The sequence below is a fragment of the Micropterus salmoides genome, unplaced genomic scaffold (assembly GCF_014851395.1).
Source record: "Micropterus salmoides isolate LMB-PRFRI ecotype aquatic unplaced genomic scaffold, ASM1485139v1 Ms_hic_scaffold_15, whole genome shotgun sequence".
Lineage (NCBI taxonomy): Eukaryota > Metazoa > Chordata > Actinopteri > Centrarchiformes > Centrarchidae > Micropterus > Micropterus salmoides.
Window position 1 is genome coordinate 4,389,262 of NW_024040596.1, and position 24,083 is coordinate 4,413,344.

Consider the following 24,083-nt stretch of genomic DNA (forward strand, 5'->3'; position numbering starts at 1 on the left):
GTACAAATATGGTTTGCAAGTTGTTTTTTCTAATCTGAGTTTATTACATTCATATACCATTGGTTAACATTCTTCTTCCTTGATTTTGTTGCCACATTACTACATGTCCTGACACTTATCTGCCACCAATCAGTGGAGGAGTGTGAAACCAGCTAATTGTGTAAACAAACCATGGATATCTGCCTGCTGCTACATAAACAATAAATACACTTAAAGAATTACTCACAAATTGTCCACACAACATAGTCTACTGCGTCAGGTTGTTACAGAGGCTGGTGGAACAGAAAAGAGATATATATGCCTTGTTACTTTATCCAGCAGGAAAAGAAATTGAGACATTTAGACAGGCAGGCAGAAAATTAGGGCTGACCCCGAATAGTCGAAGATTCGATGGGCGGAGCCTAATTCGACTGTCAATGTCACAGTTGAAGCATTAATGCTGTAAATAAACATGTAAAAGAAAAAGCCACAGCTTCACGGTGTTGTGCCGAGTTGTTCGTGCCTCTCTGGGCTTTCGGATAATTTATCACCGTTGATGAACCACATAAAGAATATTTTATCGTTTTTAAATAGCCGGCTACTTGAAATAGACCCGCAGGGAACTGCGACGTGCATGCAGTTGTCGGCAGCAGTAATGCACGTAAAAGTCTGCGCAAGACAGGTGAATGGCGAGAGAGAGAGAGAGAAAAAAAGGTCTTCAAAAAGCCTCAGTTTAGCTGTAAATTTACAGTGTAGGTTGAATGAAAAGAGACTATGTAAATCCTTAGTCGGGGACAGCCCTACAGAAAATGGAATAAGGATAAAATAAAGAAGAAATGGTGAGCATTATTTGATGTGTATTCATAAACATTAAAGATCTGCTCTGTTTGTGAGAAACTATACAAATATTCCCAGTTGTCTAATTTGCCTCCCAACCAAACGAAGTGATACACTGGAAGGCAAGGCTAATTCAAAATCATCTCATGCATGTCAGTGTCGGTGGCCCAGCCCTCATCAACCATCATCCAGTCTAAAACTTCAAAGCAAGGACACCTGCTTGCTTGAAAGTCTCTGAAATGGAAGGGAGAGAATCCCATCAATTCACCATTGACAAATCAAATAAGTGTCATTACTCACCAGATTTGCTCTGGGTGTTGTGTTCCCAGGGCATATAGGACACCAGAGCAATGCGGTCTCACACAGACACAGACCAGTTCATCAGCCTTTGGACTTCCCTTCAGGTTGATAGCCAGCCCATGCTAAAGCCCAATGAAAAAAATGAGACATGAAAAGAGAGGTTGCAACAGATGAGAAAAGAAACATCTATCAGGTTTGTGTTAGTTGCTTTATGCACAACATGGGTTGCCTTGGTAAAGCCTGTGTTTCTGCACACAAAGCAAGCCGAGCGTCTCTAACCGCTGGCTTTAAATCAGAATAGAGCGACCCATCGATCATGTTACTCATGGTGTGTGCAAGCAATAACGATAAGAAGGTGAGTCTGACCGAATAGGGATCCCAAAAGTCTCCCAGGTTTTTTCTTCCAGGTCATGTGACCTGTGGCTGGCAGCCTTCCAGCAGAATCGAGAGATTGGGCGTGTAGCCGATACACCTACACAGATCACAGGGTAAAGACATGAAAACATGGTCAATTGTAGTGACATGACACAACTACTGTAGGTAGTAGGGACACATTTTTATGTGGTGGTGTGAGAGGTATTCTGACTGTTTTCTCATAGCTGCATCAATAGAATTTTGGCCATTGTCTTTCAGATACACAGCCGCCACGTATCCCTGGCTTACAAAGTTGTTATGAGTAATGTGTCAACAATTACCTACTTACACACACACACATTAGATTAGCATTCATTTGGAGTTGTGTTTCCATTCATCTGAAACATCTTTCTTTTTTTTTCATCTGACACATCTAACAGTTACTCTCCCTTTAGCCCTCTTTGTGGTCCTCACTCAGGAAAATATCTGGGTGTTTATTTTGCAAGATTCCCAATTTGTCTCAACAGTCATTAACTTTGTCTGTCTGCTGCTTGGTGCTGGACAGGTAGTTGGTTTATCCAACCCTGTCTCCTAATAATTACAATTACATGTTACTAAACTGCTGCCTGGCTTATGTTCACAGGTAAAGGTATTTTTTATTGAATGAAGCCTTACATTTATCTACCATACTGGATTTGCATGGAGGTGGATGGCGGACGTAAAGCGCAAAACAGACCAAGGTTTGCAACCAGCGTGAGGTTTAGGCCACAAAAGCACTTTGGTTAAGGTTTGCAGAAGATCGTGGCATTGGTTAAATGTTAATAAACATGTTGTGTATCAGGTCATTGTGGACTTTTTATGAATTAAATCAGACCACAATCTTTTCCTAACCTTAACTAAGTGCTTTAGGTGCCCATGCACAACCATCAAAAACATATTAGCTGCTGCAAATTACTTTATGTGTGTAATTGAAATTGGAAACAGCTGCCCACAGTGGGTTGATAAGAGCTGCTCAGACTGAAAATACAGTAAATACGCAGACTCTGTCCAGAAGAGTGCAGTCCTAGGAAGAAGCTAAGATACTGTGCAGAACCCTCAAACTCCCAGGTCTCTGGTAGAGGACCCGAGCTTGAGGATGACACATACCACCCCACAAGCGGTGAGAGGGGTATTTTTATATATATACAGTGAGGGAAAAAATATTTTGTAGTTTACCCATGGACAAAGAAATGATCAGTGTATAATTTTAATGGTAGGTTTATTTGAACAGTGAGAGAAACAATAACAACAAAGAAATCTAGAAAAACCCATGTCAAAAATTGTATAAATTGATTTTCATTTTACCCCTCTCAGTCACAAAGATTTCTGGCTCCCAGGTATCTTTTATACAGGTACCTGAGGTGAGAGTAGGAGCACAATCTCAGTTTGTTACCTGTATAAAAGATTGCAAATAAAATAGCTGTCATTTAGATTATTTATTTTGTTTTCAGACATTAACAAATTCAAAGAAAACAACATTCATTTTTAAACAACACAAATTTAAAATTGCGCTGCTGTGGCTCAGCAGGTAGAGCGGGTTGCCTGTTAATTGGAAGGTTGGTGGTTCAATCCCTGGCTCCTCCAGGCTGCGTGTCAAAGCGTCCTTCGGTAAGATACCGAACCCCGAATGGCTGTTGACTGTCTGAGCACTTAGGCTCAGTGTGTGAATGCGATGTAGTGTAAAAGTGCTGTGAGTGGTCAAGAAAGGCGCTATACAGAGTATTTGCATTTAATATTTTAACTTAGGAAGAGTTCAGAAATCAATATTTGATGGAATAACCCTGATTTTTAATTACAGCTTTCATTTTCAACCAGTCTTTCCCATTGCTGTCGGGTGACTTTATGTGACCTTCCATCTTCCTCTTGATCAAATTCACAAGGTTTTCAATGGGGTTCAGGTCTGGAGATTGGGCTGGCCATGACAGGGTCTTGATCTGGTGGGACTCCATCCACACCTTGATTGACCTGGCTGTGTGGCATGGAGCGTTGTCCTGCTGGAAGAAACAATCCTCAGAGTTCGGAAATCCTGGTTTTCTTCCAAGATAACCTTGTACAATGCTTGATTCATGCGTCCTTCACAAAGACAAATCTGCTAAATTTCAGCCTTGCTGAAGCACCCCCAGATCATCACCAATCCTCTACCAAATTTACCAGTGGGTCCCAGACACTGTGGCTTGTAGGCCTCTCCAGGTCTCCGTCTAACCATTAGACGACCAGGTGTTGGGACAAGCTGAAAATTGGACTCGTCAGAGGAGATGACCTTAGTCCAGTCCTCTACGGTCTAATCCTTATGGTGTTTTGCAAACTTTAGCCTGGCTTGTCTTTGCTTCTCATTGATGAAGGGCCTTTTTCTAGCTTTGCATGACCTCAGCCCTGCCCCTTGGATCCTGTTTCAAATAGTCCTCGCCGTGCACTTCACTCCAGCTGCTGTTTGCCATTCTTGTTGTAAATCACTTGGTGTCATCCTTCGGCTTTTGAGTGACATTCGAATGAGTTGGCGGTCATCCCGGTCAGTGGACAATCGTTTTTGCCCTCTGCCAGTCTGTAGCTTTGTTGTCTGTTGCTTGACCTTGTTGTTGTGAACAGGCATCTTTGAAATTTTAAGGGTGGAAGCAACCTGACGTTCACTGTATCCTTCTGACAGTAACGCCAGAATTTAACCCTTATTTTCCTCACCCTGCCTAATCACTTTAATCACTACCTCATTAGGTAGAATGATGTTCGCCTGTGTTGGAATTTACCAGCCACTGGAATGAAATGGACACTGATTTAAGACAAATTTTGAATGGTCTCTTAATTGAGAGGGCTGTATAAAATAATAAATAAATAAATGTAGCGATAAATAAAAATAGTATCCAAATAGGTACCAAAAGTGTTCTTACAAAGTGTTTTTCGTTTGTATTTAATATTGGCCAGCATTATTTAGAGACAAGAACGTAGGTTTTCCAAACTGTTCACACAGCAACTAAACTAAACTCGTAACTTTCACCGGCCATTAATCATTTTTTCATCATGGTATTGTTGCATTTAACTTTAGTAAAGAATATGATAACTTTTCCACCAGTGACAGTTCAGTTGAGGTATACTCTCAAGTTTCTTATGAATGTAGTAGAATTGAATACTTGAATGAATTGATGTCTTTTATTGAATGCGCTTATGAAAAATAAAATTACAAAGTCATGGAACATAATGAATGACTCCAGATTTCTACTTTCAGAAAGAACATTTGTGAAGATGCCCGAGGATCCTCTGTACATGTATGGGTTCAGATAATAAGAAAATATATTTGAACAAAAGCTTTCTAGTATTAATATTCAGCATCTGCTAAATTGATGACAGCAAATGATATTTTCTAATATCCTTGTAATGAAGACAAGTGTGCTTTAATGTGTGCAAAATAACGATTTATACACTTTTGGAATCATCGTTAATTCTGATTAGCCTGTGGAAATCTGTGGATAAGGCTTACCTAATAATGATAATAATAAATGATAATTCAGAGGGCCTGTATTTGCATTTAAATATGTGTGTTACATGGGCTTCTCCTTGGTCAGGATTTTCACACGTACAAGCCAAGTGTGAAGAGCATGAAAGCGATTCATGAAAATGAAATCTGGATGGTGGATTGTGAAACTGGCTGTATATCTTTTGAAAAATGTGGAATTTTCAGATGTGAGAATAAACATCGCACCTTTCAATGTTTGTGTTTAGGTGAATGAAATTCAATTCGGCCACTTACTTAGCTGCGCCTGACCAGCAGAAGCCTGTTACAATCAAGTAAATTGTGGAAGTGGATTCAGCGGATCTGTTAAAGAAAGAAAAACACTGCTTTAAAGGCATTACTGAACATGTGAAAGCACACCATGCACTCCTCTGCGGTTACAATGATTTATTACATTATCATACTGCACAAAGTGAAGGCATGAAGGGTTCAATTTTGAATATAGGCAAAATTATTAATCAGTGCAAGCTGTGCTAATGTTTCTTACATTGTGCAGTTGAGTTGTTGACAGACAGCACTCCAGGGGAGGAGAGGAGAACAGAGGAAGTCCTGTGAATGAGATTCATTTATAAATTTTGGTTTCGGTGGGGCTTCAGGTTTGTGCAGTAACAGCTCCCTCCATCGCCATCTGCCCACACCCCACTGAGTAGTGTAGGCACATTCTTTCTCAGCCACACCCAGCTGTATAATAAATACACACACACAAACACACACAGTTTGATTTCCTGTGCACAGGCATGCCTCTTCTTTAGAAGGGGATCACTGCCCTCTGTTGGTGCTTCACATGATAAACACCATTCAGATAGAGAGACCTTTGACTAAAGGACTGATTGCGGGTATTTTCTTTTCTAAACACAAGTTAATGTAGGCTAAGAAAAGGTCATATAACAATAGTAAGGGGATAAATGTCTCTATTACTGTTAAATTTGTCATTAGTCATAACAGTTAAATGCAATTACAAATGAACAACCTGTGAAGAGTAAAGCAGAAACAATTAGTCAGTTAATCAATTTGTCAACTATTTTGAAAATTGTTCATAATTTTTCTGGCAAAAATGCCAACAAATTTGCCCCATTTGTATGTCTTATCAGAAACGGAATATGTTTAAGCTTTGAGGTGTTCATTGAGGAAAAAAGCAATTTTGAAGTCCTTCTCAGGATTAAGTATTGGGTTAATGTATGCAAGTCTCTTCAGGGCCTTTTAATAGTTTTAGAATAGTTATAATATGCATATATCATACGTCATGAGCAAACGACAGAAAGGGAGCAAGAGAAAGTGCATAACCTCACATAATCTACAATTAACACACGCACAGACGGACCCACTAATCTTATCCCCAGAAGCGGGGCGGCAATCTGATCTTCCCTTAGCCTTAGCGCCGCACCGAGGGCTGGGTGGGGGTGTGGAGGTCCCCAGAGGTGAAACTCTATTAGCACGCAGCATGAAAGTCAATGAAAAGGACCCCAGTGTGCTCCAGTCCCCTGACAGTATTAATGTTTAATGATATCTAAAAAGGCTAATACTCAATCCCCTCCGTTCACTTTTGCTTTTATCCTCTCATTAAATATCCTCACAATATCATCACCTCCTCAGATTAGAGCACTGACCCCGTCTGCTGAAGGACTCGGCCCTTCTAATGGTAAACGCATCTCTCTCTTGTACTTACACACACACAATAGATGTGTTAGAGGGGAGGCAGCAGAGGACTGTATATTGGAATATGGATATGTAACAAACACAGAGAAGATGATCAGGATGATACCAGGTGAAACAAATAACTAACTGTGTGTATGCATGTTTATTATGTTATAACTGATATAATGACTCTGCAAGGCAATAATGGGCCCCTAGTGGGTCTCCACTCGCAGGCACCAGTGGCAGCAGTGAACGTCAATGTGTGTGTGTGTGTGAGGAGGAAATTGTACACCATCTAGGATCTCAATGAGGCCTGCGTAGTTGTAACTGCAGCTCAGGGAGCCAGACGGGCTTTTTGCCATATGCATCAACACCCACATTCAGCAGAGACTGTGACTTATCACAATTTGAACATTAAGTACGATATTTATTTGAAAGCACCCAAGATCAATATCAAAGTATTCATTTTGCGCCATTCACGTGTGTGAAGAATCCCCCAGACAAAGACACTAATGGATAAGTTATGGGAAGGAAGCAAGTGAAGCTTATTGGGCATACGTGCTGGGTGAGCAGCTCTCACTGGAAGGCATCACAGCAATGCTCTGTGCATGACTTTGCCTTATTTATCACTATTTGCAGATGTTCTGTTAGTCAAATGGTAAGCTAATGTTGATGTGTGAAAAGCTATTGCGGATTGTGCAGTGAGTGAACAGTGCAGCTCTGGACTGTTCAGTCAAGTTTACCAGCTCAATTTTCATTGAAGTCAAGAACTGATTGTCCCCTGTTTGTTTTCAAAAGGAAAACATAGTATAACAACAATCATTAGAAACACTATTATATATAACACAATTACTCTCTCGCAGCTCTGCAGTGATGCAAACATTGCAGCCTTGAAACAATTAAATGATTAAATTTCATGCAATGTTTTAAATACACAGATAGCTTTCATTGAGTCGAGAACGCATTTCTAAAATGACCCCATGAACTATGAGCCAATCATAAAAGTTCCAATGAGTTCCATCCCTCATCGCATCACTTCCAGTGGGAGCAGCTTATAAAAAAATAGAAACCGAGAAAGACAGCTTAAATAATAACTAAACAAATCTTACTGAAAGTTGGACTAAAACATGTTTTTGTCAATACCACATGTTGCACATGTGTATTTACATTTAACATAAGCTGAATGGCCATTTCATGCGTTAGCATCTATGCTAATGGGAGTTTATGGTGCATGCTTATGGTGGAGTCTAGTAAGTTCCCTCCAATGCGTGGGTGACTTCATGAGTCAGTATAGGCACATGAATGCATTGTGTATCACAGTCCACCATTACACAGGAACAAACATCTTATGTTATATGTGACTGGCGCATACTCATGTTTCATTAGACATTATAAACTGTATCAAAGTGCAGGTTTTACAGTTAAAGTTCATCGCTTACTATAACGTTTGCTACCATGGAAACATTTCAAATGGGAAGTCTATTTGCTGCAGATTAATAGAAATGTCCCCTCTCCTCTAAAAGTTGTTCAGATAGAATGTTGAAGTCATATTTTGTTATTTCCTTAATACGTACCTCTTCATCAGCACGACACAAAGATGTCTTAATTAACGTACAGTGCTACAGCTGTATGCTCAGCTATCAATATTGTCAGGTAATATAGTCAGGTTTGCCAATTTGGAAGAGAAGTCAAATAGTACAACTATTACAACATTTTTTCAGCAGTTCACCTTTGACCTACTATCATAGACCTGTCCAGGGTGTACACCGCCTCCTTGTGTGGGGTAAGAGGTTATAGATAATGGATGGATGGATCGATGAATATGAAGTGCTGACTTATCATTATCTTCGTTTTGATAGTGTTTACAACAACAGTGGGCAACTAGTGCATTATTGTAGTCCTTTCTATGTACATAGTTATTATGTTAAAGGCATCATCCTTTGCGTTCACTGACTGACAGACTGAGGGCTCTGACCCAAAGATATCTGCACTTGGGTTTCTTCTCTGGTAATGCTCTGCCATGCCTGTACTGCAGCCATCTTTACTTCTTCTTGTGAGAATCCTTCAGGGGCTTTGGGCCTGCAGTCTGGTCTTTAGCAAGTGAAACACATTAAACAACCAGTTTGAAATTAGGAAGTATGTGCGACATGGCAAGCAAAGACCTTCTCACTGTTTGGCCGTTAACAACTCCTTAGCTCCCTTGTCTGCATGTTTAGGATCATGCATTTGATGTCCTGATGCATTTTGCTAAATATTAAAGAGGTCATATTATGCTCATTTTCAGGTTCATAACCTTATTTAGGGGTTGTACCAGACTAGGTTTACTTTTTCGAAAAACACCAGATTTTTGTCATACTGCACATTGCTGTAGCTCCTGTTTTCACCCTGTGTTGAAGACTTAGTTTTAGCTATGGAGTGATACTGAGCTCTGTCTCTACATCACAGGAACAACTTTATGTCCACTGACTGCCTGGAGGGTAGCTAGTGTTTGGAAGGGAGAGGAGCGCTGTGTGCTGCAGCTCACTGTTTTTCCACCAGTGTTTATGAAGGCGTGTCAGACTAGCCGCTTGGCGAGCTTTACGACGTGCATTTTGCTGTGATGTCACAAGGATGAAAGGGAAGTGGCTGGACTATAAACAAGTTGTTTTTAGAGCAGAGTTTTCTGTGGGAGATGGGAACTCTTCAGACTTCTCACTTTGCAAACCTATTACATGCACAAAAAAGGTATATAACTCAATAAAGGAGAGGGGAAAAGCCTAAAAGCATAATATGACCTCTTTCAAAGGGCTACCAGTCACACACTGTTCACCCACTGTTAACACCCCAAAACACCCTTGAAGCTGAAAGTCATCACTTATTAAACCACATAGTCACTGTGTCATATCAAATTTAATGTGCAGGAGTGGAGATGAAACAGGGGCCTGTAAATATATAATGCTGTTGGAGACATTACCTGAAAACAAGAAAATAACACATTACATTAAATTGAGAGGAGTAATATTTTGTTTGTGGACACTGTTTGGGTCAGGGAATTTTTCTTTGTGAACCTGTGAATACTCTCTCTTTCAAAAGCTGCTTAACTGCAGTAATTCAGTGTTATTTTTTTTTTCACATGGGGCAATACAATCTTATTGGAAATGGCAAACACACTATGCAGCAACACAGTGAAGCAGGACACTGCTTCAACACAAAGACGTACTCTCTCACGCACACAACCAGCAAAACAACCACAAATGCACCCGTGAGCATGCACGCACACTCAAGGGTACACATGCACACACACAGTGCGAGCACGCAAAAAGTCAGAGGAAATGCTTATGCCCACAAACATACCCAAGAGGGGCTGCACAGCACTTAAGTGGTCATTCTCACACACAAAGGCCAATCACAGGAGCTTAGCCAGCCCCATCAAGCTTTTTAGCACACGCTGCCACTGCTGAAATTGCTTGTTTAGTTAACCCTGTGTGCTACTGACAGAAATGTAGTTCCATCACTCAAGTCTGTGTTGCTCTGCTTTGAAGTCATTTACAAGGAGACCATTCATTGTGTGTAGGATGACTAGGCCTTGTCATTTGTGAGGAGGGATTAGTCATGCTATGTTTATTGGAGAGTGTGCATCAGCTTTCTTAACTGCTGCTTTTTAGGGATTTTTGCTTGAGAGGTGTTTTTGTCAGAGTTGCCGAACACTGACACTGTAAGAAAACTTCAGCGTCAAGCAAACTGTACAGCTAATACACAATAGTAAAGTTGCATTATGCCTTCATGGGGAGATAAAGTCGCTTGAACTTAGATGTGCAGTCGCCGTGGCCTATCATTACATCATATGTTACGTAACCTCCCAGAAATCATAAAAGCGAGGCTCGAGTCAGTTCTGGGTCAGGAGTAAATGTTCTAATTATGTTGTGTTTTTGTTATTGTTTAGATGGCTGCATAGTGCATGTGATGCTATTTTAAACTCAAAGTTGTAACGGATGCAGAGTCACAACAATTCTGGCTGCTGAGTCGGGCCAGTCTGTCCCTACATGATAGCTCTACATATAACCATTTTGAAACCATATTTGATCTCTTTTCCCAAATACAGCATCCATCGTCGACCGCTTATCCTGCGTACAGGGTCGCGGGGGGCTGAAGCCAATCCCAGCTGACATCGGGCGAAAGGCAGGGTACACCCTGGACAGGTCGCCAGTCCATCGCAGGGCCACGCATAGACAAACTACCAGTCACACTCACACTGACAATTTAGGGTCACCAGTCAACCTAGTCTTTGGACGATGGGAGGAAGCCGGAGCACCCGGAGAGAACCCACGCAGACACGGGGAGAACATGCAAATCCACACAGAAAGGCCGGGACAACCGGGGTTTGGGACCTTCTTGCTGTGAATGCACATTGCTATCCACTAGGCCACAGTGCAGCCCCAGTAATTATTGTAAAATAATGTATAGCAGTGCATACATAGTGCACACATTACACTTCTGTGTGGAGTTTAAATGTTCTCCCCTGTGCCTGCATGGGTTCTTTCTGGGTACTCCAGTTTCCTCCTACAATCCAGAGATATGCAGCTTAGGTTAATTGGCAGTCGAAATTGCCTGTAGGTGTTATTGACTGGAGACCTGTCCAGGGTGTACCCGGCTCTCGCCCAGTGTCAGCTGGGATCGGTTCCAGCCCCCTGCGATTCTCTAAGTAGAAGCGGTTATAGATAAAGGATGGATGGATGGGTAATGGACACGTGGTGGGAAAAAGTGAGGGGTGGAAAATGTTCAGAGAAAGATCCCTTTCATCATAGAGATCATAATTATATTCATCCAGCATATACCCATTTGCAAGCATAGAAACAGACCCAGTTCAATAAGGCCAGTGGTTATGGGCCTCTAGCACCCAGCATTTTTCTCCTGCTGTGCAATTCCCTTCACAATGAAGGAACAATGTAAGTTTCCCTTAATTCCTGCACCGTAATCAGCTACAGTTACTTGTAATTAACCTGTGAGGGAGGAGACGCACTTCTGGTTCTGTATATAAAATGAAATGAGATGTGATTTTTCAGAAAGAAAAACAGCTGCATGAGTACTTTTCCAAGTGTCCAAAGATGTGTGAGTGATTTCATGTCGCACTGTGGCTAATGTGGCTTATAATTATACTAAATCGGTGTGTGTGTGTGTGTAATACCACACTTGCATATGAGTGAAACTTTGCTTCTACACTGTCAGAAAGTATTAGGTCATATTTTTGTATTGGCTGCAGTCTAGGACATTGGATGGGATTCTGCTCAGTTGCTCTGATGCACTTCCGTCACTCTGGATTTGACGTTGTCGTTGTGTGTCGCATTGCTACTGACACAAATCCCAAATGTGGATATGACTTGCAAAAATCACATTTCATGTGGGGTTTTTTTTTTTGCTGTCCAGACTTTCTAAAATCAATCTGGATACAATCTGGATATCTGGAAAAACAGATTTGGGCTGGCAGTCTGAACAAGGCCTTAGAGGTAGCACGTAAACGGCTATACCTGCAGTTTTAATACATGATACATACATGATGAATGTAAAATATTTTTACTCTTTTCATAAAATATGTTAATATTTGTGCTTCTTGTGGATGTGATCATACATCCATTTCATACTTTAAGTTTTTTTTCTTTGAATTAATATGGAGTCAAATGTACCTAGATTCAGGGAATTACAAAGAGTGAATCTGACCTTTTTATTTAATAGACTTTGCGTGATTCAAACAGCCGCCCTGCCATTCATTAAGCTTCACTTCTGTTCAGGACAAGTCGATATTGAAAGATTATTTACATTTGCAGTGGTGCCACATGGGGGAAACATGTCCTGTTTCTAGGACAAGCAGTCGATCAGGTCCTGTACAGAATTAAAAAGTATCTGATTTGATTTACAGGGGCAAATTTTATACATGTTACTTTTTGTCCCCCCAAAAAGCCTTTAATTGAAACATTTTATGATGGATGTCTATTCAAAGTGATCGTAGTACCTTGGTTCTGAAGTGCCATCCAGACACATTTCTAGAAATAAGACTGCTTCATTGGTTGCAGGTTGCTGCTTCACTGCACAAAGCATTGTTGTACAATAGAGTTTGCATAATCCTCAATTAAACTTCTTTCATTTTGTTAGATATCTCGTCTTTGGCCCTCCTCATTGTGCGTATGTATTATGTGCCTGTGCTGTGCATGCAACCATGCAAGGCCATGTTTTTGAGAGCTGAATTCCTGCATGAGTTGCAGGCAAGGGGCAAAAAGCAATCGGCGAAGCTTCAACTGGGGATGGAATTGCTAGTTGTATATCTTGACGCTGGACATATTTATGCCCAGAGAGGCTCTCCCTTCTGCCTGCTCATCACAGCTACAGTCGGGTGATGAACTGTGTTCTGCAGGGTCTGTTTGTACTATGTGCATGTGTTGGTAAGCATGAACATACTGTATGTAGTGGGTATGGCGTGGGTGTGGGTGTGAATTACATAGAGTGCAGTTTTAGAGAGAAGTCACTGAAATAGACAGTTGTATCAGTAATATGAAATTCTAATTTGCTTTATTAGCCACCATAAGTATAAATACAGTATTGCTAAGCCAATGCAGGATGCAAATGAGATAAATAATTTGTATGATATACACTATGCTGCATACACTTTCTATGGCATAAAAAACATCTGCAAACCTGCCTACCAGTTCACACAGCCAGCTGATCCTGATCCTCAGCACTGCCCACAAACTCTCACATCAACAGACAGACGCAATGAAAAATATAAACAGCAATCTGTGGACGCCAAAACTAAAGTAAATTGCTATGCCATGTAGCACTGAGCATACAATAACAAGTGGATACAAGGAAGAGTAGATGTTGGGCAGTGGCAAAAGGGGACCCCGATAAACAGTAAACATTCAAACATAACAAACGGACTGGGCACAACCTTTCCAATGAGTCTGATGGATGCAGTTCTGCCAAAAGCAAAAGCTGAAGACACTACCCGCTACACCGCAGTAAGACATATACATTGCATAAAGACAGAAAGACCGGGTTCTTTACTAAAGTGAAACTCAAATGTGAAGAGTTTGACACACCCTCGTAACGCATACACAGCGAGGTGTAGACCAGTGTGAGCTACAATGCAAGTCCAACAAAAAGAAGCAGTAAACTATGGCACAGTCTGAGGAAAAAGCACACAAAACACCACATTATACTGTACTGAGCTCCTTTCAAATTCTCTTTATGATTTTGAGTTGGTCTGTTTTTTCATTACCATTACATTTTACATAGTTGTCATTACATGTTTTTAATTTATCAAATTGTATCTCATCCTATCATATATGTAGATTCTGTTTAAAAAGTGAGTGAGGTACATTTACAGTTATTTTATTACACTATCTATTGATCTTGCAGAAGTTATTTTCCCTTTTCCAAATAAAATCCAGTAATCCTGTCCACTCCAAAATCAGGGAAAACCTATTCTGTACCCTGGAACATTCTGCCCCAAAAACTACCAGGTGTTCATGCTGAGGTCATGTTCGTCATTATTTATTTATTTATTTATTTATTTCACCACAGTAATGTCTACATTGTGGATGCTTAACCCTGAGGGATGAGCAAATGTGGCTTGAATGTCCACTGAACAATGCAAGTTAAACTACACAAAGGACAAATGCAGATATAAATATATGAGCAAGCTGAGGCCTGTCGGGATAATTTTATGGGCCGTTATGTGTCTGATAAATCACATTTCACACTGGTTATTCAGATCAGTTTATCCTTTGTGACATCTGTGTGAATGAGCATTGAGACACAGAGTTTTGAATACAAATCACACATTGCTCAAAAACCATGAATATTATTTTGTTTGTGTTCTTCTGACATGCTGACACCTCTAATCACTTTAATCGAATCAGGTCAAGGACAATTACCTGGTTTTGCAGTACACTTTTTGTTTTGCATGTGAAGAAAAATGACTGATTGTTTAGTCCCAGAATACGGTACAGAACTCATTTGAATGAAGTATATTAAGAGTCAGAGTCTCTCACACCTTAACAGTTTTTAAAAGTGCTTGCACTATCGCCTACCAGCAGTTGGGGGTCACCCACAGCTTATTGTTGTTTGCAAGCTGCACGGAGGAATTTTGTGTTATCAGCTGTGACAAAAAAGTCCTTTAATAAATAAAGTGGATTCTAATTTCAGTGTATCATTGTAAGACCGGCAGTCAGCCACGACCTGTTAAATCAATTTCATGAGCATTTCTTAGATTTACAATCGCAAGTCTCTTTCTAACCAGCACGCAATGTATCCCGCAAAAAAGATTTTGAACCGATTTCAGTTTCATTTGTGGTGTTTATTCGTCACTTACCACCACCTATCTGTTTCTGAATTCTGTTACAGGAACAGAATTGGTGTTACTCCTCCGACCAAATAACCGTTTGATCTGAATATATAAGACTCTTGTCTTCACTGACGACTAAGGGACAAAATCTTTAAAAGACATTGTCAATATGTTTAATGTTCTTTCCGATCACATCACTTTAATTATAGTTTAGCTTATTCATCATTGCCTAATGAGTAACATTAATGTAATGCCTGCAATAGAGGACCTCTATTCTCTATCTCTCTACATCTCCAGCAAGAACTCATTGTAAAACTCATTGCTCTACTAATGTAGTCCAAGTATTCATATTCCAGTTTTACATATTTCTGATTAAAGACAAGTAGAATACTATAATGTGCCTTATTACGCTGTGTGACATATCCCAGATCCACATAAATACACAGTCAGCCAAATGAGTTTCATGCATCATGAGACATGCCCCCTTATGTGCATGGAAACTGCACAGCTGTTTTCCCCCTTACTAGTACAATTTCTTCTGCAGATGAAAAGTGCCAGCTTTAATAAATCTGATAAATTACCAGTTGCAAACTGTTGACCAGTCAATTTTTCTGACAGGGTGTAATACCTGAGTTTCTCCTTTTTGTCCACACATACTGCAAATAGAGCTTGATTGCTCCCCAAGGTGGCGAGTTACAGATTTAATGATGTTTAACCAACTCAGCTTTCTTCTTTCTCAAGTGAATTTGCTCACGTGAAGAACGCCGTTCGCTCCGCTCAGTTTCTTTCCTTCTCTTATGCTCACACATATAAAACGATGCACTCAAAGGAGCCTTTATTTCAGAATACTTTCATTGATAGCTATGATTACAGGTTCATATGCTCCCTTCACAATTAGAGAATAGCTACTACAGTAAGTTGTTCACTTCTATGGATTGTGATCCCTTAAACCAAACTCGTGCCTTTTTGTGATCCCTCCTCAGTAACATCACATCCAGTAAAAAAAGACCTGTATCTCCAAAATGTCAACTTTTTTAGAAACTCCTTTTAGGCTTGTGGTGGGAGGGCACAGCTGCCGTTTGGACTCCTGTCTTGTGCTGCAGTTTCGTCACAAATCACTCGACTGGTAGACTGCTTAGACAATTATTGGGGTTAAAACATACGAGTCCTTCCAAACAATCTATGAGCAGTCTGTTATCAGACAGGCTCAGAAAATGGCGTCTGATCCAACTCACATTCTCCACCCAGAGTCCGTTAGGATTCTCAACACCAGCAGGTAATGTAGGAAGTTGGCAAGGGGGTTGTGCGATATATCGCCATTTTCAGAAGGTGTGTATGTGTACTGTTACAAGGAAATTGTTGTTTTTTTAACTATGCAGTGCAGTATGTATGATTTTATCTTCTGTGGAACTGCAGTCCAGAACAAATTTCCCTACAGAGGCATTAAAAATACATCTTATCTTATCTTGTGATGTATTTTTGAACCATCAAAAAATGTCTGGATTGGCCTAGCATAACAATATTGTGCTACTTTTTATATAAGCACATAACATAAAGATTTTTAGAAGGAGCCCTTAAGTTAAAATGAAACCAAACTGGAGGTCTAACAAATGCATTTCCTTTCTCCATAAAACATTTTTTTAAATATTTAAAATCCATGCTTTGCTACATTTCGTGCTGCGTTACTGGCACCAGCAGTAGAATAGCATAAAACCACTAACAGGAGTGGGAATCACATTGCAACATGCTCGTGTGCATGCATTTGCATCCTCATGCACAACATAAACTACACAGGGACCCACTAGTAAAAAACGTTGCTCCATAGTGCTACTATAGCGCTAGTCTGTCTCGTAGGAGGTAGACTGTGGGTATAAGCCTGCCATTGGCTAACTATTTCAGTTGGAATTCTCCTCCACTTCCGCTATCTTCCAACACTAGTGGCGTTCTGACCCTGCTGTTGAGAACCCCATAGTTGAATAGTAGATAGAATATGATAAAAGATTGTTTGATCCAACCACATTAATGGGGTCAGTGGCTAAGGAGACCTTTTGACAGCACTGGTGCTCTGATGTACATGCAAATGAATGGAGCTACACATCAAAGGTAAAATTGTTCAAATCCCCCAAAACGTCCTGCTGTTCGTTGCACCGCTGAACGGAATATTAGGAGGGTAATGTGCAGATTTACAAAAACTGTAGTTTCCCCAGTATGGAGACTTCACCATGTGAATGTCAATGTGCTTACATGCATGCAAATGTCTTAACAACATTTACATAACACTTAGCTGAAAGAGCCAATCACATGTGCTATACAGGCTTAATGTGCGTGGTGAAAATGGTGTTTGTATCTTATATGTATATGTTTGTGTGTGTGTGAGTATCAGGGGAAGTCTATTATCCTGCATGGTTAAGCAGCATATTCACACCTTCAGCCTAGAGCCTTTGCTTAACATGGAGACGACACTAAAATTCTTTGATGTTCCAGAGTCTTTAACCACTTAATCCCAGTTGGGGGGGCACTCCTACATTTGAATGTCGTTTTTGTACTTTTCCAATCTGCCCAATTGTACACACACAAACACACACACATCTTTTTGACACATATATATAGTACTTTTGCAGCTTAACATCCGTGCATCTGTGATTTATCCCATGCATATTTCAGAAGGCAGAGATCAATTTAACCCTTCATGTAAATACTCCCCCAAGAACTGGAGATACAAGGTTTACACATGGCAACCGCAATATGCTCATGTGTGATGAAATGACTGTGGGGGGTAATCATGATGTCATACAGCTCCCCCTCTTGCAGAACGAGAAAAGCAAATCAGCCGATGGATCGAGTTCCATCAAATGCGGGTGCGTGGAGAATCACACCACGCTGGTTAAATAATCTGCCTCCACTTTTTCAGGGAAACAGAATTTGTCTCAAAAAATCAAGAGGTTGTCGTTACTGTGTGGGTCTCATATAGTCCTGAAAAATGGCATGTCTCTAATGTCATCAGGTGACACATGACAGAAGAGGAGATGAGACATGGTAATGGCGTGCAAGCAAGAGGGCAGGAGACTGTGCCACAACAGGTCTGGTACAATATCTGAGTAGTTGCACTAACACAGTTTCAGTATTCCATTAAATGAATAATGGAGGAAGAAGGGAGGGTTAAGAGTATTTCCTCATTCCTAATGTGAAAAATGAAACGAAAGACAGGGAGAAAGAAGCACACAACAAGGCACAACAGTGAGGTGGGGTTCTTTTGACAATTTGAGTGAAACACACTTTCAGCATTATTTTCATACAGTCATTCAAATGTTACTGCTCATAGTACATGATGGAATTCTCAAATGTGTCCCCTGGGGTTCTCTGAAATTTTTATTGATTAATGAATTAGGTTGTACATATGGGTAGGTGGAAAAGCGCAGCACAGGCTAATGGGAATTTAAGCTCTTCTCTTTCAGATCTGCCCCATTTCATTAGGGGCTGCTCTCCCCGTCAAACCCACTACCTAAGAGTACAGGCCAGAGGCAGGAAGCCTGGGGAAGTGTTTTCTCAAGCTCCTGAAGCGCTCGCCTCTTTTTCCGCATCTGCTTAAGCACACTCTGCTGAGTTCTCGCTGACTTAGCAGCCTCTTCTGCGGATGCTTCGGGAAAAAGAGTGAAAATAAAAAAATAAAGATGGAAAAGTGTGTCAGGGAAACAGAAGGCACAGCTATACCATTCTTTCACCTCTAAGAAAGGAGGATGAAAGTAGACAGAAGAGACAGAAATACAAAGTACTTGTTGCTCATGTAGTGAATGCACAATAACCTAACAACGGGAAATAAGAAATCTGTATCTTAATTTAGTAAACTGCTGAATTCCTGCCATAGCTTTTTAAGCCACTTTAGCTTTTGTCTTAATACTTCCCTGAAAGTGTGATTGCATAGATTTTCTTTATGTCTTATCTTATTGACACTTAAATATTGCTATATTACCTGCAAGGTTATATAAAATTAACAATATGTTTTTGACTTGTATATAAAGATTTCCAGTAAGAAGGAATGAGCTTGGGGCTGAGAGCCACAGACAGTAGGGAAGTATTGAGAGATTGATGTGTAATTGTCTGTAATCAAACCACCGAATCAGTCAACCGAAGATGAAAGGCAGTTGAAGTGGCATTTTACGCGTTCATCCTTTGTACATGTCCACATTCTCAGCGGAATCACTAGGTAAGCGTCCGCTGTGTCTGTTCCTGCCTCAGCCTCCAGCTGGGACCAATCTGTTGGTCAGGTGTGGCTCAGTGGTAGAAGCCACGGCCATGCCAGCAAGCTGAGAGTGCACACAGCCCACATACAGAAAGGGGCAGCTTACACTGCAGTGCAACTCATAATGCACAACAGATCCAACAGATCTTTGTGGCAATTCATTCTTACCATTATGGAAAGTTTCTATATATTTAGAATAACACTTAAAGGGAAACACAAACATTCTTGAGAGCCTGAATAGATAATTATATACATACAATACAATAATATACACTGAGAGTCCAGTAGCCATGTAAAGAAACGTTGCATAATTTGCTGTGATAAGAAAACAGCACTGTTGTGTATTTTGATATTATGACCCCTTGAAGAGGACTTCAGAGTGTATCAGGCAACCACCAATGCATTAAACCGCACTGGATTTTGTCTGTGGTCCGTAGTGCAGGACACATCACAGCTAGCCAGCTCCATGCAAGAAGTTGCGAGCGAGGACCCTATGCTGGGTGGATTATGTCTAAATAAAGCCTCGGCAGTGTATGAATCACTGTGTCACTGATCCCCTCTGCTTCCCAGACAACAGGTTTGCCTTCTGCAAGCTGTCACTGGCTTTCCACTCTTTCAAATAAAGAATAAAAGGGGGAGAAGGAGAAATCGAGACTGTGTGAGGGGGGGGGGGGGGGGGGGGGGGGAGTTGACGTTCATCACTCGAGTGCCGTGGCTTAGCCTAAGAGGCTTGAATAATCAGTATGTTAAGCTGTCAGGGTGTGCGCTCGCACCTACCACGCGCTTACAAACTCCTGGGAGCTTTTTAATCAAGCAAAAACGCTGAGAGGCAGTGGCGAGTGCCAAGAGCCCAGGCTAAGAGATGAGCTTTAGAATATCTGTTACACTTTCTCCTGACATCACCAGACGTGCATTTCCACTGTAAGCTGCAGACACGTCTATTTTTTTCTTCTTTAAAGAGGACACAGTGAATTTTCTGCACGCTTTTATTTAATGTGACTCATCATATTCAGTGTTACTGCCTCATAGTATGACGATTCTCTGCACATTCTACAAATAGATTCCACATTCACTGTGAACATTTGGTAAAATCCAGCCCACTATGCAGTTAACGTGTTGTCATGACCCACTGCACTATATGTGAGACGCTACTGTTAGCAGCAGCAACCATTTTTGCTGAACTGTCACAGTCTGATGTCAAATGTTAGCTTTATGTTCTACCTTGGCTTCACAAAAATAAAGGTTACGCTGTTTCTCCATAGAATGCATCATAATTTGCCCCAAGCCAATAGATATTTGTAAATATAATTTATTCCTATTAAAAAACCTGCTAAACAGTGCTGTTAAAAAGTGGATTGAAAAGTTGGTAGTATGGTGTATTCATGTGCAGTTGTGCAGTTTGTTCAAAACTTAGTCGGACTTGCCAACAGCAACATTGCTCAAAAAGTTGCCCCGTGTATCATCAGCTTCAGAGAAACACATACTTTGATGACCCTCTGACGTTCTGTAGCACCACTGTGAGGTTAAGTGAAATGTCTCCACAACTACTGGATGCAGTTCCTTGACATTTAGCAAGTGTTAGCATGCTAACACACTAAACTAAGATGGTGAATATGGTAAACACTACTGAATTACCTGTTAAAATGAGTCGCATGTTATCATTGTCATTGCAGCCATGTTAACATGACATTAGTATTAGCAGAAACGAACGGGTTTTGACACTTTAGGGGCCAGCGTACTTTGTCAGAACTGCTTGTTGGAGAGTCAGACAGTTACGGAAACCCCTGCACGCTACACCTTCCTGACATCATCTGACATTCACACCCACTTCACGCTGGGATTGGCCAGCTGTGCAGAGGTGAGAAAAGAGCCAGCGGATGAACCTCCCTCTTTAGCGCTCCATTTTCAGTCTTTACACAACTCAGGGATGTGATTTTTCCTGGATTAATCCGGAATTCCGTATTTTCCGACCTGAAAATGAGACTCGTGTGAATCATGCAGATCCGAAAAAAGATGCTTGTATTTGGGAGAGAGAGGATTTGAGACACAATTCACGAGGGGTGAATTTAAACAGGTTAATGTAATCATAGCTTATGAATATCACCAAAAACATTCTGAGTGGTTACGCATGTGTGCGTGCGCAGGTGAAAGCCTTTTCCATGACACAAGGTAGGTTGCATTTCGCCTGATAAATATAAAAGTTGTAATTTGTGATTTGAATGTAATCTAATTGTTCTGCATAATCTCAATTCATTCTGGGTAAATCCTGTCAAGATCTGAGATTGCTAAACTAGGATCTTAACGACTTTCATCTGGGACAAAATGGGCTACTATTAGAATTCAGAGTTCACCACTTTGTTAGCATAACAAAAAATAACAAATTTTAATAAAACAATTTGAAAATGAGATTCAATTACGTAGAACAAAATCAACTTATACTGTTATGGCTACACTGATGTGAATTAACTAAAAGGTTATGAAACTGCAACATTTCACTGCATAGCAAATAGATTCAGAGCAAATATTTTCAACAACATTTAAACAGAGTTTTAAGACTACAATCCCCTTGTTGATTCTCGGTCAAAAAACTCCCATTCATTATTTAGTCCACATCATGAAACCCATGATAGAGGAACAATGGTAATTAATGGATAATGCATGCATAGTATACACCAGCAGGACGTATATAGAGGTTAAACATGCAGAGAAATCTGGTGCCTCGTGTGTTAATTTGCCTGGAGGACGGTGCAGACAGATTTGTCAAACATTGTTGCATACAGGATTGAATCTCTGCAGGGAGGGGCAGGAGTGGTTGGGAATTCTGAGTGACCAGATGGGTGCAGGATTTAAAAAACAGTCCCATGCAGACCTTTAAATAAATAATTACATTACATGTTGCAGACAAAACTAAGGTGTGCATGACGCTTCTCCAGCACAAACTGGATTACAGTAAAACAGCATCCGCTGGATTCCAGGTTTAAAGTTAAAATAAATGTTAAATCTGAAAAACAATGTTGAAATATAAAACCTAACTGAGACCAGGATCGTTCATGGCATGGGTTGAAAATTTGAAGCCACACCATCCGAGGTCACAACGTGATGTCATGGGATGGTAAATAACACGCCACTTTTAAGGACATTTTGGCGTGCCATGTCAACGCATTTTAAAGCTACACAAAGGAGGTTAACCCTATCTGCTAGCTGCAGGGTTAACAGGTCGACAATCAGGTAATCAATGATGGTTAAAGTTAGCAGTAAAGTACATCCAGGGGGGAGATGTCAATGCTAATATCACTATCTAGCAACTTAAACTTTACGCTATGTCGCTAACATTAGCAATGATGTAACTTAAATAAACTTAAATAAAAAAAATCAAAATTTTGTTTCACACGGTAACCCAAACGCCGGTCTCCTGGGTCAGGGACCAGCTTGCTATCCTCCCGGCCAAACCTCCACCACCTTAGTGTCGGACTTTCATGTCTATTGATATCCCACGCACACTGATTTTACCTGTGACAGTAGGTATATGAATAACACGCCGTTTCTGCACAATAGAAGTCAATGCAGTCTAAATGACGTGAAATGAAACGCGAAAACCAAATAATGTGTTAAGTCACACCAACTGACTTAAGAAATCAGCGTGTTCATACACCTTTTGATGATACCAGGCCTGAGGTCAACACGAATATTCCATATCTGCTCAAGCACTACCTGAACTGTCTCAGCCGTCCTTTCCTTTGGGCTTATCAAATGTCAAACTACTGCCTGATTCTTGTGACACATCTTTCATTTACTCCTGTGAAAACTCATCATGCTGTTTTCACACAATCCATGGAAAACTGTCACACCTTTCCTGTTGTTTTAACCAAGATAAAAATAATCTGCTCTCCAATAGGACAAACACTGTAGGCAGCAACGTAGACCTGTAGCTGAGGATTTGATCTCTGATTTAACTCCTCTAATCTAATAAAAACACAAGGCTAATTCTTCCACAACACCACTCCATGGGTACGTGCATAGTTCTTTGCTCACTACAGCTCTCTTAACTCCAAGCCAACAATAATATTTTCTTGTCACTTCACCACTTGAGCTTGTTCTCCAAACCCCCTGTATTAGCGAGTGTAAAAATAGCACTAACACAGGGGGGCAGAGGGGCTGCCTATTTATGACCATACTTCACCACCCAGAGGGATGCTAAGAAAGCAGCAGGGAAGGCTAAAGCTCTGTTCCTGCTCCACCTTTCCCTTCTTAACCCCCAGCCTCTTCCATCTTTCCTCTCCTAACTCTTCATCCTCTCTGATTGATCTCGCAACCCTACACTTGCTTAAATTACATCAGGCAGTGGCTTTGCACAGAGACAAAAAGGCCCTCAGTTTTCACAGATCATAATTCTCTCCAGTAGCTTCAACTTTTAAAAGGTGCCATGTTCAATTTCAGCCTCTGGCAATGCATCACACCCCCAGCCCTTATATTCTGTTATGAATTATGACACAGGATAGATTGTTTTTTAAGTTTACAGCCCAGCTCAGTGACAGGGAACTGCTTACCAATCAAGTGAGTGTGACGGAGGGAGCGAGAGGGTGAGTGTTTGTCCATCTGAACAGTTGTAACCAGCTGTGTGTGTTGATCCCGTGTTGGATTTCTGTGCAAAACTCTTGGATATATGCACATACTGGATAATATGCTAAAACACTCTGCAAGCTGAAATTCCTTCAACAGACATAAGGAGAATTTTTAAAAACAACACGCTGTTTTCAGGCCAGGTGTTCTAGCCTGTACTGCAACAGCTTGTCAAACCAGCAAAGCAAAGCAGTGGACACAAGAGAGTGCATTCCTGAGCACTGCCCGAGCCACCGTGCTCTTGTAACCGTTTGTTTTCT

At 40.8% G+C, this 24,083-nt stretch overlaps 1 long non-coding RNA gene across 1 annotated transcript in view; it reads right to left on the reverse strand.

The window, feature by feature from the left end:
* Nucleotides 1-219: 219 nt before the first annotated feature.
* Nucleotides 220-24,083, reverse strand: part of LOC119904222 — a 30,462-nt gene continuing 6,598 nt past the window's right edge. Inside the window, exons 2-6 of the long non-coding RNA XR_005444668.1 lie at nucleotides 5,499-5,560; nucleotides 5,249-5,314; nucleotides 1,483-1,588; nucleotides 1,117-1,238; nucleotides 220-272 (exon numbers count right to left, since the gene is read on the reverse strand). This is a non-coding gene — a long non-coding RNA (uncharacterized LOC119904222). The remainder of the gene's footprint in view (nucleotides 273-1,116; nucleotides 1,239-1,482; nucleotides 1,589-5,248; nucleotides 5,315-5,498; nucleotides 5,561-24,083) is intronic.